The sequence below is a fragment of the Pseudorca crassidens genome, chromosome 10, assembly GCF_039906515.1.
Source record: "Pseudorca crassidens isolate mPseCra1 chromosome 10, mPseCra1.hap1, whole genome shotgun sequence".
NCBI lineage: Eukaryota > Metazoa > Chordata > Mammalia > Artiodactyla > Delphinidae > Pseudorca > Pseudorca crassidens.
In genome coordinates, this window is record NC_090305.1 from 75,395,762 (window position 1) to 75,412,762 (window position 17,001).

General features: G+C 46.3%; 1 protein-coding gene across 3 annotated transcripts in view; it reads right to left on the reverse strand.

The window, feature by feature from the left end:
• Window positions 1–14,468, reverse strand: part of ARHGEF3 (Rho guanine nucleotide exchange factor 3) — a 311,757-nt gene extending 297,289 nt beyond the window's left edge. The window contains exon 1 of one of the 3 annotated variants that reach the window (XM_067754831.1): window positions 14,275–14,468. The gene's annotated coding sequence lies outside the window, so the exon portion shown is untranslated. The remainder of the gene's footprint in view (window positions 1–14,274) is intronic. The other 2 variants (XM_067754832.1, XM_067754836.1) reach the window with 2 other exon arrangements.
• Between the last annotated feature and the right edge of the window lie 2,533 nt (window positions 14,469–17,001).

Sequence of the window (17,001 nt, forward strand, 5' to 3'; positions counted from 1 at the left end):
TTGCCCTTAACTGAGATGTGGAAAGAGGACCAGTGTCCTGGAAGCCTGATAAAGAAAGAGCTTCAAGAAAGAGAAAATGACCAACTATGTCAAACACTGCTGGTAGCCAAGCAGGATGGGGCCGCAGATGGGCCACCAGAATAAGGAACATGGCAGTCACTGCAGACCTGGGCAAGAGATATTCATAAGGAATAATGGGCTCAAAAGAAAATTGGGATAAAAGCAGCATTATTCATAAAAGCCCAAAGTGGAAGCAACCCAAGTGCCCCTGCAACAGAAGAATGCATAATCAAAATGGGATCTATACATACACTGGAATAATATTCAGCCTTAAAAAAGGAAGGAAATTCTGACACATGCTACAACATGGATGTACACTGAAGACACTATACTAAATGAAGCCAGTCACCAAAAATGACAAATACTGTCTTGCAAATACATACAATACAAATATTGATTCTATTTATATGAGGCATCTAGAGTAGTGAATTCACAGAGATGGAAAATAGAATGGTGGTTGCCAGGGTCTGGGGAGAGGGAGAAATGGAGAATTGTCATTTAATGGATATAGAGTTTCAATTCTGCAAGATGAAGAAGTTCAGGAGATTGTTGCAAGACAATGTGAATATACTTAACACTACTGAATTGGACGCTTCAAAATGGTTAGGATGGTAAGCTTTATGTTATATGTAGTTTATCACAATTTTTTTTTAAGTGAGAGAGCATGGGAGGCAAAGAATTGGAATCAGTAAGTCCAGACAATTCTTTCAAAAAGTTCTGCTCTAAACTGAAAAGAAATGGGGGTGTAACTGGAGGAAGAAGTGGGGTGGGTTTTTTTCTTAAGTTGGGAAAAATAACAGCATGTTTGTGTGTTGATGGGACAGATCCAGTGGACAGTGTTCTTGAATGTTTAAATTACTTTCAAAATAAAAAGCTATACTTTGGGGTGATGAAAATATTCTGGAATTGGATAGTTGTAATGGCTGCACAACCTTGTGAATATACTAAAAGCTACTACTACACTGTATACTTGGAAAGGGTTGATTTTATGCTATGTGAATAATATCTCGATTAAAAAATGATAAAATTAAAACTATAATAAATTTACTGTTGTCTGGGTACCATGTTCACACATACAGCCTGAATTCCCACCCAGACAGCCCCAAATACCAACAGTTCCTGTGGCCAGTGACCCAGAGGTCACCACAGCTGTGTGGTAGCTTGTGGCCCAGGAGAGGGGAGCAAAGTCTCTCAAGTTTAGGCTGAGACACAAATGTCACATTAGCATATACAGCAATTCAGATAAATCTACTGAACAAGCACCCAGTAGCTGCAAATAAATGGCCCTGTTTACTTAGGGCCATGAATTCTCAGGCCTCTGATCTAAAAGTGAAATGTAAGAAAAATCCATTCGACTCAAAGCAAGAAAATCTGAGCTGCCCCCACCCCCAACTCATCTGCCAACCCATGCTGTCGCTCTGTAATTGCACAGGAGCCAGGGATGGCCTTATTTTGCAATTAGTCATGCGAGAGGGAGTTCTTTCTGAAATGTTCTCCCATTTGTAACAGTACCACACTCCTGCTTCCCACTGCCTTATTCATTTCTTCTGAACAACTTCAAACAGTATCTTATCCCCTGTGATACTTAATTTTAAACGTCAACTCAGCTAGACTCTAAGGCCCAGATATTTGGTCAAACATTATTTAAGATGTTTCTGTGAAGGTACAGGAATTTTTTTTAGATGAAATTAACATTTAAATCATAGACTTTGAGTAAAACAAGTTGCTCTTCATAATGTGGGTGGGCCTCATCCAATCAGTCGAAGGCCTTAACAGAACAAAGACTGACCTCCACTAGCAGGAAGGAATTCTGCCAGTAGGTGGCCCTGGGAGTCAAACTGCAACTCTTCCCTGAGTCTCCAGCTTGCCAGCCTACTCTGCAGATTTTTAACTTGCCAAGCCTCTACAATCACATAGAAGAATCACCAATTATTCAAAATAAATATCTCTCTCTCTCCTTCTCTTGTTCTCACTCTTGTCCGCGCTCCCGCTGTATGTGTGAGATATATGTGTGTGTGTGTGTGTGTGTGTGTGTGTGTTTTATATGTACTACGTTTAACTCATTAGGATATTAAGTTATACCCTATTCCTTTGAACTTCTAACAGTACCCAGTTTCTGGGTTCAAGCCCAGCTCCACTACTCATTCACAGCGTGACCCTGGGCAAGCTACCTCTCTGTGCCTCAGTTTCCCCATACATAAAACGGGGATAATAATATCACCTCCATGAGTTTGCTGTGAGAATTAAATGAGATAGTACACATAAAACACATAGTAGGGGGCTTCCCTGGTGGCGCAGTGGTTGAGAGTCCGCCTGCCGATGCAGGGGACACGGGTTCGTGCCCCAGTCTGGGAAGATCCCACATGCCGCGGAGCGGCTGGGCCCGTGAGCCATGGCCGCTGAGCCTGCGCGTCCGGAGCCTGTGCTCCGCAACAGGAGAGGCCCCAACAGTGAGAGGCCAGCGAACCGCAAAAAAAAAAAACCACATAGTAGGGGCTTCCCTGGTGGTGCAGTGGTTAAGAATCCGCCTGCCAATGCAGGGGACACGGGTTCGAGCCCTGGTCAGGGAAGATCCCACATGCCGCGGAGCAACTAAGCCCGTGCGCCACACCTACTGAGCCCGAGACCCTAGAGCCCGTGCTCTGCAACAAGAGAAGCCACCGCAATGAGAAGCCCACACACTGCAATGAAGAGTAGCCCCTGCTCACCGCAACTAGAGGAAGCCAGAGCGCAACAACAAAGACCCAATGCAGCCAAAAATAAAATAAATTTATAAAAAATAAATAAATAAAACACATAGTAAATTGTCTAGCACAGTGTTTTTCAAATAGTAGGTTTTTGACCCATTACTGAAATAAATTTAGTGGGTCTCACAACCATCATTTTTTTAAAAAGCATAAATTCATTAATGCTGAAAAGAATTATCAGAGGACACTAGACATACATAGGACACTAGACATACATATATAAGTAGTGTCTCACCAATCTTCTTTTAGATATGCGTGCACGCACACCCACACACACACAACAGGTTACTGTCTAGATTTATTTCTTATAATGGGTCACATCAAAAACAAGTGTGAAAAGCCAGACTCCACCATATAATAAGTACTCAATAAAATTTGGTAGCATCATCATTATTATCTCACTCTAAAAGGCAATATAACATTCTTTACTAGTAATAAAAGAGAGCTGCTAATATTGGTATCAATTCTACACGTTGTTTCCTGCAGTGCTGTTTAAGAGTCACTCCAGCTCCCTAAGTTAACTCTCTCTCCTCGAAGGACTCAGGCGGTCATTTAAATATTTTCTGACTCACAATGCTGGCCAAGGATTAGCAAGCCCCTGCCCAGCCCAGAACACATGAAATATAAGCAATTTGTTAAGAAAACCACTTGACTCTGCAAGACTGCACAGGGCTTTTGTAAAATTAAAGCCAAGCTGGAGAGAAACAGTTTTTCCACCCCCCTGGGAGATGTGTCATAGAGAAAGGTTACACAAGGTCAGCTAAGCTGCACTTTCTGAGACTGGAACCTCACTCAGCTCTATAACACGCTTCCTTGTTTTGGGGTTGGGTTTTATCACTGTGTTTTCCCCCTAACTTTCCAGGTACACATGCATGCCCACACACCCCTCACTGAAGAATGGAAATGAAATCCCTATGAACTATTCTAACAGCTTAGGTAAAGGGAATCTGTTAAACCAAAGGAGTTTAGGTTTTGAAGATCTCAAAATAATTCTATTGCCTATAAGTTTTTCCCCCTCCAGAAATGAACTAAAAACTCAGCCCAAATTTTTTTGAAACAACAGGGGTAATTCCATCCCCTGCAACACACACACATACACACACACATGCATTAGCACTGTTTTGTTTAAAATGGACCTCCTCATCCCAGCTGAGAGTAAGCTGAGGTGTGAGTGGATGTGCAGTTTCCAATGGAGTTCCCAGGGTGTTCCTTAAATTCAGAAAACCAGATTCCTATTGATGCACATGTAGGTGCTTTGCTTTTTATTTCTTCTTCCATGAGAATACAATCTTGGACTTGTCCCAAAGCATTACATCTGGAACACATAAGTGCATGTAGGGGTGTAAACTAATCTTTTAACGTGTGATAGTATTCCTTTCTTATTTTTATTCCATTCTTCAAACTGTGATGGGGGGGGACAAAAATTGCTTTAGCATCAAAACTCTCCCCTTAAATGAAATCCTACCTCTTTGCCCAATAGATAAAACAAATTAAAATGCAGCCTAACTCCAATGCCCTCCACCACACCCTGGTACCTCCAGGGCTGTGGGGGTCCCTAGTTCTCACCACACTTCTCAAGGCATGGAGGCAGGGGAATATGGGAGGATCTCCAGGAATCTCCATCATGCCCTCAGAGTAAAGGGAAGCCAGGTCTGCCATATGCTCAGTCAGTGCCAGATGCACTTCCATTCCACAAATTCAGGCATTAAATATTGTATCCAAGGTCTTCAGCCTTAGATTAAACACTACACTATATTGTGTCACTATCTTCAACAAGGAAAAGAGATGCTGATGTTCCTGGATTTTTGTCTGTACAGCTTGAAGGATGGGCCTCTGAGTGTCTCTTCAGCAAACGATGACTGGGGGAGCTGAGTGAGTGATGCACCCAGTAAAAGTATTTCAGGACTGGACTTAATATCATTGAGATGGCAAAACCTCCCACTGACCTGCAGACTCAATACAACCCCTGTCAAATTCTTTGCTGCCTTTTTTGCAGAAACTGACAAGTTGATCCTAAAATTCATATGGGGACCCAAAATAGCCAAAACAATCATGGAAAAGGACAAAGTGGAAAGATTCGTATTTCTCGATTTCAAAACTTACTACAAGGGTATAGTAATCAAGATAGTACCAACAATGGTACTAGCACAAGGACAGACATACAGATCAATGGAATAGAAATGAGAATGCAGAAATAAACACATTTATGGCCTACTGATTTTTGACAAGGATGTCAAGACAATTCAACGGGAAGAATAGTCTTTTCAACAAACTGTGCAGGGTCAACAGGCTATCCACATGCAAAAGAATGAAGCTGTACCCGTCTACCTCACACCACACCTAAAAATAATGTATCAAAGACCTAAATGTAAGAGCTAAAACTATAAAATTCTTAGAAGAAAACTTAGGCATACATCTTTATGATCTTGGATTAGGCAAAGGTTTCTTAGATATGACACCAAAAGCACAAGCAATACAAGAAAAATAGATAAATTGGCTTCATCAAAATTAAAACCTTGGGCTTCAAAGGACACCATCCAGAAAGTGAAAAGACAACCCACAGAATGGGAGAAAATGTTGAAAATTCATGTATCTGATATGGGACTGAATCTAGAATATATAAAGAACCCTTACAACTCAATAGTAAAAACACAACCCAATTTTTTAAATAGGCAAAAGATCTGAATAGACATTTCTCCAAAGAAGATATACAAATGGCTGATAAGCATATTAAAAGATATTCAATCAACACAATATTGAAGGAGAACAAAGTTGGAGGACTGAGGCTACCTGACATCAAGATTTACTATAAAGCTACAGTGATCAAAACAGTGCAGTACTGGCAAAAGAATAAACAAATAAATCAATGGAACAGAATAGAGAGCCCAGAAATATAGACCCTCATAAATAGAGGCAACTGATCTCTACAAAGGAGCAAAGGCAATGCAATGGAATAAAGACCATCTTTCAACAAATGGTGTTGAAACAACAGCACATCCACATACAAAAAAAGAAAAAAAAAATCTAAACATAGACCTTACACCCTTCACAAAAATTAACTCAAAATGAATCACAGACCTAAATGTAAAATGCAAAAGTCTAAAACACCCAGAAGATAACACAGCAGAAAATCTAGAATACCTTGTAATGGTGATGCCTTTTTAGATCCAACACCAAAAACACAATCCATGAAAGAAATAATTGATAACCTGGACTTCACAAAATTTAAAATTTCTGCTTTGCAATAGATAATACCAAGAGAATTAGAAGATAAGTCACAGAATGGGAGAAAGCATTTGTGAAAGACACATGTGATAAAGGACTATTACACAAGATATACAAAGAACTCCTAAAACTCAACAAGAAACAAACAACCTGAATCAAAAACGGCCCAGAGACCTTAACAGACACCTCACCGAAGAAGATATACACATGGCAAGTAAGCATATGAAAAGATGCTCCATATCATCATATGACAACAGGGAAACACAAATTAAAACAACGAGGATACCACTAAACACCTATGACAATGGCCAAAATACAAAACACTGACAACACCAAATGCTGACAAGCATGTGGAGCAACAGGCACTCTCATACACTGCTGGTAGGAATGGAAGATGGTACAGCCACTTTGGAAGACAGTTTGGTGGTTTCTTAAAAAACTAAGCACTCTCTTACCATATGATCCAACAATCACACTCCCTGGTATTTACCCAAAAGAGCTGAAAACTTATGTCCACACAAAACTTCTGCAGGGCAGAAGCTGAGACACGGATGTACAGAACAAACGTATGGACACCAAGGGGGGGTGGGGATGGTGGTGGGATGAATTGGGAGATTGGGATTGACATGTATACACTGATGTGTATAAAATTGATGACTAATAAGAACCTGCTGTATAAAAAACAAAACTAAACTAATACTAAACTTGCTTTGGGTTATTTGTATGGAAATATGTTAATATAAATGTTTCAGACGTTACATGAAATTCCTAAAAATCTTATATGTTCTGGTATAATAAGTCATAATTCTAGTTATTACTTTAAAATGTATATCTCAAAAAAAACCCTGCACATAGATGTTTATAGCAGCTTTATTCATAATTTTCAAAACTTGGAAGCAACCAAGATGTCCTTCAGTAGGTGAATGGAAAAATAAACTGTGATATACCCAGACAATGGAATATCATTCAGTGCTAAAAAATGTGTTATCAAGCCATGAAAAGACATGGGGAACCTTAACTGCATATTACTAAGCGAAAGAAACCAAAATGAGAAGGCTACACACTGTATGATTCTAACTACATGACATTCTGGAAAAGGCAAAACTGTGGAGACAATAAAAAGATCAGTGGTTATGGTGGAGGGTGGAGGAAGGTATGCACAGGTAGAGCACAGAGGATTTTTAGGGTAGTGAAATACTCTGTATGATATTATAATGAAGGATATATGTCATTGTACATTTATCCAAACCCACTGAGAGTAGAATACCAAGAGTGAGCCATTAGGTAAACTATAGAATTTAGATGATTATGATGTGCCAATGCCGGTTCATCCTTGGTGACAGATGTACCATTTTGGTGAGTGCTGTTGATAATGGTGGAGGCTATGCATGTGTGTGAGCAGGGAGTATAGGAGAAATCTCTGTACCTTCCTCTCAGTTTTATTATAAACCCAAACTGCTCTAAAAAATAAAGTTAAAAAAAGATATTTAACTAACCATTAGGGAAATGAAAACCAAAACCACAATGAGATACCATTTCACACACACTAGAATGGCAATAAGCAAAAAGATGGACAGTGACAAGTGCTGCTGAAGATGTGGAGTAATTGGAACCCTCATATACCACTGGTGGGATTGCAGAATGGTACAGCCACTATGGAAAAAATTCCTCAAAATGTTAAACATTGAGTTACCATCCGACCTGCAATTCCACTGCTGGGTATGTACCCAAGAGAAATGAAAACCTATTTCCATACAAATTTGTACACTCTTCCCTGGGGAAGGGGAGAGCCAGGGCAGGTAAAAAGAAGACAGCACATGGACAGAGAAAGTGCTCTTGTACATATGGCTAAATGAAGGAAAAAAAAAGGCTGGAGAAGAATAGATAAAAAATGAGCAATTATGTTGGTTTTTAAAGATATACACAGGTACACACATCTGTACGTAAGAATGTAAGAGAAATACACAGCCAGCTGATCATAAATGTTCTTTCTGGATGCAAGCCTGGGATGAGGGAGGTGGAATTTCATTTTTTACTCTACAACTTCTGATTTGTTTGCATTTCCGTGTATTAAGAAATAATCAGAGTTTCCTATGCAAAAGGGCATTTCTTTTTCTAGCCAAAAGGGAAGGAAAGACGGAAGAGGCCACTGGAGTGGGCAGTGCGGGAATCTGTGAAAGTGGACAAAAGCGAAAGAGCATTCCAAGTAGTGGGAACAGCAGGAGCAAAGATATGAAAGTGGAAAAGCTTCGGGGGTATTTGGGGGATGTCAGTTCAGCTCTGTTACAGGAGGCAGAGGGTGACTTGGGATGTGGTGTGGTAAAGATGAGTAGGAACGGTGAGTTGAAGCAGCCAAGTTCCAAGGTGTCATATGCCCCTCAGGGACGGAGGGCTATGGGGACATGGGATGGCCACTGTAGGCTGGGGAGACTGCTGGGAGAGGATGGGGGGCTGTGGTTGGGCAAGAGGTCTCGGCAGTGGTTCAACCTGGCCTCTGTCTCACCATAAACTGACCCCCAACTCCATTATCCAGATTTGGCTCCTAATAAGATCATCTCCAAAAAGAATAACGCCCACGCCAGTGAAATCCCCAAATCTGAATGAAGAACTTCCAATGTGTCTGAGCACACCTCTCCTATTAGGAGCACGAAGCAGTGATGGAGTGACCTGGGTCAATCCTTAGTCACCAGATGACAACCCTGGACAGCCCCTCCCGCATGCAGGCTGGGACGGGGGTAAGCACTTTGCAAATATCTTCTCATTTCATCCTCAGAGCAGACCTGTGAGGTACAGGCAAGCACCACTCCCCTTTACAGATGAGCAAACAGGCCTGGAGAGGTTAGGCACCTTGTCCAAGGTCACTCCACTGAAAATGCTAGAGTGGAGACTGGAACACAGGACCCCAAATGCCATCTCTACAATTTCTATTTGCCTCAAAGCCGGTCAGTGTGCTGCTCCAGCTTCCAGGAAATATTACTGAGCTCAGAACTGGAGATGAATTCAGGGCTTGGGGTTCTATTGGTAGGAACAGCAAATCCAGATCCATAAATTTACCATATGCTGGCTGGAAATGGAGGTGAGGTGTTGGGACAAGGAACCAAGTTGAACTGTTAAATAACTAGCTTGGTCTTTAGCTGGCTGAGCCAGGCAAGACACCAAGCTGCCTCCTTTATCCTCCAACTCTGGCCACGGGCCCCAGCCTGTCTTTCTGGAGCATTCTGGTTTTCACTTGGGCCCCATGTCTAGTTCTGCCCTGACTTTTGGTCCACCTTGGAAAAGTCAGGAGACACCTGGGAAATGAAGGCAATGACCTCCTCCAGCCTTGTTGTTCCACGGCCACCAGAAACCCTGGGGCATCCACCTAACATCGCAACAAACCCTCACTGAGCCAGGGACTGAGCATTTGGCCAGGAGCAGCCTTTGCCTCCCAGAGCTGACATTCCACAGGGATGTGCACAAAAGAGAGGCCTATCTAAGATATATAAAACACCATCTTGGGACTTCCCTGGTGGCACAGTACTTAAGAATCTGCCTGCCAATGCAGGAGACACAGGTTCGATCCCTGGTCCGGGAAGATCCCACATGCCGCAGAGCAACTAAGCCCGTGCGCCGCAACTACTGAGCCTGCGCTCTAGAGCCCACGAGCCACAACTACTGAGCCTGTGAGCCACAACTACTGAAGCCCACGAGCCTAGAGCCCATGCTCCGCAACAAGAGAAGCCACCACAATGAGAAGCCTGCACACCGCAATGAAGAGTATCCCCCGCTCACCGCAACTAGAGAAGGCCCGCGTGCAGCAACGAAGACCCAACGTAGCCAAAAATAAATTAATTAATTAATTAAAAATAAATAAAACACCCATCTTTAAATCACTGAATAAATCTTCAGAGAAGATCCTCCTCACCTTCATCTCTCCCAATACACCTGACAAGAGGCCCAAGAAAACAAACAGTTGGCAATTTATTCATCACTCCACACCACAATTGGGTGTGAAAAATGGGTTCCGAAAAATGGGTTCACTAAGAGGGTCCGTGACACAGGACAGTTGCAGAGATAATATGAAGATATTGGTGCTGAGCTCAGCAGCCCAAGGCACAGCCATTCAGATCAACTGTCATTTACTGAAGGCTCTGCTATGTCAGTTCCTTTTCCACAGTATATTCCAACACACACACACACACACACACACACACACACACACACACACACTGCTATAACCAATGAGAATCTTGCATCAAGCCCCCTAGGCTCATGCTCAGTTGTCAAGGCAGCAATTTCAGGAACATCATCACTCCAGGTCCCGCCCTCTAGAAAGGAAGGCACGAGCATCCTGGTCAACCAGGAGAGCACACAATGCTGAGCTCTTACTCCAGTCACCTGCTAGGATTTGGGGAGAAGGTGGGGGAGCTTCTGCCCACACGGCTCACTTCCCCTCTCCCTTCGCCAGGGAGACAGACCATGTCCAGGGCTCAAGAGCTGACTGGCCACACCAGGGGCTTGACCACAACCTTGGGCTTTATATGCATAGAATGGTCTTCCCCAAGACACCCACATGGCTGCTCCCTCTTTCAACTGGGTTTCTGCTCAAATGCTGCTTCCTCAGAGAGACCTTCCCTAACCTAAACCAACCCTGCCTCCATCCCAGCCACTCTGGATCCCCTTCCCAGCTTCATCTCCTTCATCACACTGATCACACTCCCTGACATTATATTATAGGTCTAGTTGTCTGCTGTCCATCTCCATCACTGGGATGTGAACTCCTCAAGGGAGGAACGCTGCTGGTTTCCTTGACTGCTGTGTGGCCAGGCCAGAGCCCTCCCTCCAGAAGTGGTTCTTGAGCTGAGCTAAGTGGCTAAGGCACATGAAAAAAGCAAAACTTGCCACCAAACCTCTCCACAGTGGACCCGGCTCCACTCCCCACAATGGTGACCTCCCACGCAGAAACTGACTCAGTAAGTTAGAATCATATATGAAAACATTTCGTTTTCACTCAAGTTTCAACTTGTATATGTGAGGTGATATGAATCAGGCAATATTTATACAAACCATGAAGATAATGGGTCCAAGGATGAATAATTTTTTTTTTTTTGGCCGCACCTTGTGGCATGTGGGATCCTAGTTTGGACTGCTGGGAAAGTCCACCCAGGATTAATTTTTAAAAAATATATCTAGGAAAAAATATATATATATATTTAGGGCCACAATTAATAAACCGATTAAGGAATGAATTGAAAAAATCCAGGGAAAGAACAAAAGTGTGAAAGAAACAGAGCTCCACACCCCATTGTCACCCACCCCTGCTGCCCAATGAGTTACAGGAGCCTGAACAATACCGATCTTGGCCTCGAAAGTTTCTAAACTACTGCAGTTTTCCTTGGTGCCTCTTTGCCTCAGGCCCCCTCAGATGATATACGACTCAGTAGCACACTGAGTTTTGGTCAGGGGCTCAGGAACCTTGGTGATGGCAGAGAAGTAAAGGCAGCTTTCTGGGATGGATGGTGATGGATGAAAGGATCAGGATGCAACACAGACCAGAAAAACTGGAGCAGTAGCATGCAGAAGCCTGGAGGCCACATCTCATCCTCATAAGAGGGGGTACGGGGACTATATCTGGTTCTCTGCACACCACATCTTTCCTCCACAAGAATGGGCTCTCTCTGGAAGCAACGAGTTCCCTCTCACTGGAAGATTCAAGCCCAGGTTAAGCAATAACTAGGAAGAGGTGTGGTGGAGGTGGTTTAAACTGCAGGTTAAACTATGTGACCTCAAAGGTCACTGTAGCCTGGCGTTGCTGACTAATGGCCAGTTCCTTTGCATTTCACTACTCTTAAACCTCTCCAGACTCGCCTTGCTTCTCTCAGCAGATACTCATTCGTTCCGTCACTCAGGGACATCTATTGAGCACCTACTGTTGCTAGGGGCCAGAGCTCAGCAGTGACCAGGGCAACACACCTACCCTCTTGGATTCTACATTCTTCTGGGTGAAGATAATAAACCCATAAACAGATACATGAGTAAGACCATTTCAGGTAAGCACCATGAGTAAAATACAATGGGGGAATGTGACAGAAACTGCGGGGCTGCTTTGGACTGAGTGGTCAGGGGAACCTTCTCTACAGAGGACACATCTGAGCTATAGGGCAAGAAAGTGCCAGACATGAGAAGAAGTGGTGGAACAGTGTGCACAGCAGAAGGAAGAGCACGTGCAAAGGCCCTGAGAAGTCTCCTGACACACTGAGTTCAAATTCTCATGAACTGCATCCCATCCTAAAGGTCCCACCATAGGCCAACAGTTCCTAACCCCACCGTCTGCCTTCTTTCCCCAAATGACTTCTTTATCAGATTTTCTCAAGTCAAGGCAGACCTGAATTTTCCACTGGAAGGTGTGCTCTGAGCAAGGGCACAAAGGAACATGTGTGCACCTCCACCTACAGGGGCAGAGGTAATGTTGACATCTCGACTCCATATAAACTTGGGCCTGCCCTGTATAGGGAGCAAGAACTTGCATCTTCCCACCAGCGGTTCAGGGCCCACATTTGTGGGCTGCGGACCTTTTGCAGAATATGATGAAAAGAGAACCCTCTGGAAAAATGTACACCTGTGCTCCAAGCATCTCGCGTGTATTTCAGAAGAGCCGCAGGTTCAGAATGCCTGTCTGTGGTTACCACTGCCAGAAGAAAAAAATAAACTGGTGTGGCCCAGAGACACTCCACTGATGGAAGGGACAATCTGTTAGAGGTGACTAAATGGAAGGGAGGAGACAAGATCAGGCCCTCGTACCCCTAAATAAACTCCCACATTCTCAGAGATTAGAGGATGTCAGCCTATCAGGGGGACCAAGGCCTGAAGGAATTCTGGTGAAACCTTATCCACTCCACCCCAGCGAGGGAAACATCCAATAACACACCCCAGAGCCTCCAGAGAAGGTCCAAGACCCCATTTTCCAGGAGTGTCCTTGACAAAGGTCATCTCTAATCTCACATTCTGAGATACATTTTGCACAAGGCTGGTTAACCATAAGAAGTGTTACTACAAAGTCCAAGTATTTCTAGGCTGAAGGGGACACAGAGGCTACTGTGTAAATAATTCAGGTCATTAGCAGGGGAAGGGGAAGTGCCAAAAGCCTGCCCACCTACCTCACTGCGGAGCCCCATCCTCACTGGGATGCTCCATTAGACGTCAACCAAAATAATAACAAGAAGAACAGCTAACCAAGGTAGAATTTACCTTGTACCGGGCACTACATTAAAACCTTAATCTTACACAACCCTTTAAGGTTTGTACTATTATCATCTCCACTTTACAGGTGGGGAAATTGAGATACGAACAGGTGAAGTAACTTGCCCAAGACTACACAGCTAAGACGCAGACATAGCAAAACTCCTCTTCCACACCCCAGGATAGAAAGTGGTAACACCTGGGTAGTGTTTCTGCTCGTTCATCCACGACAGCTAACAACTACTGTTTGGCAGTTCTCGCACCCTCCCCCAGCGCTGGAAGCAAGTCTGCTTCAGGCATTAAATGGAGCAAGAGCCCTCTAGGAACAAGCCGCTCTGTTTCAGAAACGTTCAAGCCCATGATGAGGCCGCTGATAGTGCAAGCGCGGCTCTTCCCCGTGGCAAAGCCCCAGGGAACCTGACCAGGTAGGAGCTACCACGTTCAGAAAACAACTCACCTGTCTCTGACTACGAGGGACCGAAGTTCACCTTAACTCTTTGATGTCCGCCTCCCCCGCCTCTATCTCGGGATCCTCTGGCCGCGCAGTTTTAAAAACGCAGCCGCGAGCACTACGGCTCGGGTGGGCCAGAAACCGCGGCCACCGCCCCGCGCGCCCAAAGCCGGGTTCCCAGCCGCGAAATGACCGCAGCCCTCCGAGCCCCAACCAGCAGCGCCCGAAAGGAAGCCACCCCGAGGAAAAGCGGCTGCACCCCAAGACAGGTGGCACCTCGGGAACTTTCGCCCAAGAGTTACCAGAGGACCTAAGTCAGGGTCTCCGGCGTGAGCGGCAGCCGCTCCAGGCTGGTGGTGGCACCGCCTACCTAAGCCGCGCTCAGGGTGCCCGGAGCCAGAGAGCTCACATCGCCCGCTGCGGGCACAGGGATGAGCGGGGACGACTTGGAGGTGGGGGTGGGGTCCCGCTCCGGCACGGTGGGTGAAGGTAGAGAGGAGCCAGCCGGGGAAAGTGTCCCGCTCCGAAGGTCTAGCAGAGCAGCGGGGCTCCAGGCCAGCCGCCCACACTCACCTCGGCGCCCAGCACGGGCTCGACCGTCGAGTCTGCAGGAGCGAACCACAGCTACGATGGTGGCAGCGGAGGCTACGGGGGCGGTTCCCCGGGGCGGGGCGGGGCGAGGCCGGGGGCGGAGAGGCCGAACCGGCCACGTGGGCGGGAGGCGGGCCGGGGACCCCAGCGGGCGCCCCAGCCCGGTGGCGGGGTACCCGGACGCAGTCAGGCTAGGCCGCTGCTCAGCACTCCCTTCCCCGTGTCCTGCCGGCGTCCCGCGGAAGGCTAGGAAGGGAGGGGAGATCTGGCCCCCGGGACAGCCCCCAACGCCTAGTTCGGAGAGAATTTACCGGGTCGGGGAAAGGGTGCACAGCCCAACCTCCCGCTCCCGCTTCCCCCGGGGTGGCTCGCGGGACCGGTATCCGAGCGGGAGAGGACCGTGGCGACCCCGCAGGGGCTGCCCTGGCGGGCAAGCCGGAGCCTGCGCTAGGAGCCCCAGCCCCGCCTACCAGGCTGACCTTGGGCGTGTCGGGTCCTGCCCAAGCCTCACTTTCCTCGACTGTGGGGGTGAGATTGAGGACGAATCCTCGCGCGCCCAGCAGGTTCTCAGGAAACGCCAGCTTGTGGGCAGACGCTGAGCTTGAAAAGATAGCAGCCAGCTGTGGCCTGGGTCTTCCGTGCTGAAATAAACATGGCAATCTAAATACTAAAAGTATTTTCTGTATTCATTCATTCGTTCATTCAACAGATAACTCCTACAGTCCTCAGAACCCCATAAAATCAGGAATAAAAAATGCCCTGCACACTAGTTATGGGCTTTTATGAAAGTATAAACTGTCATAAAAATAAAAAATTCATCAATTGTTTTCACGTGCCAGGTGTGCATTTTAGGTGCTTGATCTACTTTAACGTTCACAACAGCCTTGTGAGGTGTAGGGGTTGTAGGGGCCCACTTCTCAGGAACTGAAGCTTAGAAATGTGAAAGTGAAGCCAGCCCCCGGATAAGAGGAGAGAGCATCAGCTCAAGGGCGAAGGCGTACCCTCCAGTAAGTGAATGGACCAGGCTCTGAGTGGACCTCCTCAACTCTCTCCATGGGGTGAGCTCTAACCCCAACCCCCTCATTCCACCTCACAGGAAGAGGCGGGATGTCGAGGGCTTCCTGTGAGGGACGTGTCCTGGCAGCAGCCGCTGGCATGTAAGTCTCCCAGCCCAGGCCCCTGTGACCAGCATGAGGAGTTCAGACCTTGCTCTGGTGCAGGTTTTCTTCCTTGAAACCCCTGTCTCTCCTTGCAGGCACTCAGTGCTGGGTGGCCTCTTCCTAGCCCACAGCCCACCTTTGGGGCCGGATCCAACAGCTGCAACTTCATTCCACTACAACTTGATCCCAAACCCAGTGCCTCATGATCCATCCCTTTCCTGTTCAAGGATCACACACCCTCCCCAGTACTCCCACTTCCAAGGGCAAAACCTATATCCAGATCTCCCAAACCCTTTTGTTATTCTCCCTTCTCCACACCACGGAAGATCCCTTACTACAGCCAGCCACGTTTATTAAATAATAATAAAGGGCTTCCACTCCCTCAGCAACCCAGAGCTCGGCAGGCACTTCCAACCCACAAGTCGACACCTGCTATCCTACCCAGGCAACCTTGTCAGAGACAAAAGTTATATTTCCATTAGACTCCATTTAATGATTTGAGCGTCTGCTACATGCCACACGATGTGCCAGACTGTGGAGAACAGCAGTGACTCTGTACAAGATAGACATAGTCCCTGACCCCACGGAGCTCACAGCTGATGTGGGTACAGTCAGACCCATCACTGGGCAGGTTAGGGAGCAGCATGTGGTCAGAGACACACAAGGGAAGTGCTGGCCCTGATTCGAGCATAGAGAGGCTTCCTGTGGGATCTGGGTTGAAGAGAACAGGAGACATGGAAGCCCAGAGGTGGGAGAGCACAGGGCACCCTTCTGGAAGTCCATGGAGAGGGGCAGGTGGGGGGGAGAACAAGGCTGGAGGGGCCTTGGTGGCCAAGATGAGACACTAAACCTTTACCATTGAAAGTTTCAGGCAGAGGTGATGGGTTTGCACCAGCCGCTGAGTGAGGAATGGATGTAGTGGGTGAAAGTCTGCTGGACACAGCAAAGGCAACATGCATTTTTATTATTACTAGGGGCAAACTCCTCTATTTCCTCTGTTTTACAATTCAGGGTTTCTGAAAATTAGAACAGATCTGCAAGGATATGTTGCCTAGAAACAAATCAATGTAATCCCACAAGGGTTTATATGCAGTGTACCATGCCCCCACCCCACTCATGCAAGGGGGAGGGTGGGAAGGACTTGGTTCTTGGGCTCAAGTTAGGAGACTGTTGGAGGAAGAGATGATACATCCAAAGGGAGTCCTTTGGTGGGGAGTGTAGAGGAAATAGGCAGGAAATGTGGGTCACTATCCATGGAGTTGGGAAACTGGTGGAGAGGCCAGAAGACACTGATGACCAGCCACCTTTTCTCCTTGAAACAGTTCATGAGCGCCCATTGAATTCAGCTCCATCTCCCCTAACTCTGCAAGAGAGGGTAGAATAGCACCAGAGCTGTCACCTCACTGAGTCATCAATTGGGAAAGCTGAGGTGTCTACTGGGGTCCCCACATGGATGAGGGAGTGATGAGCTGTAACTGATGACAGGCAGGAAAGCCATGGTGAGGGGCTGGGACAAGGCACCAGGCAGCACAGTCGGGGAAAGCAATCT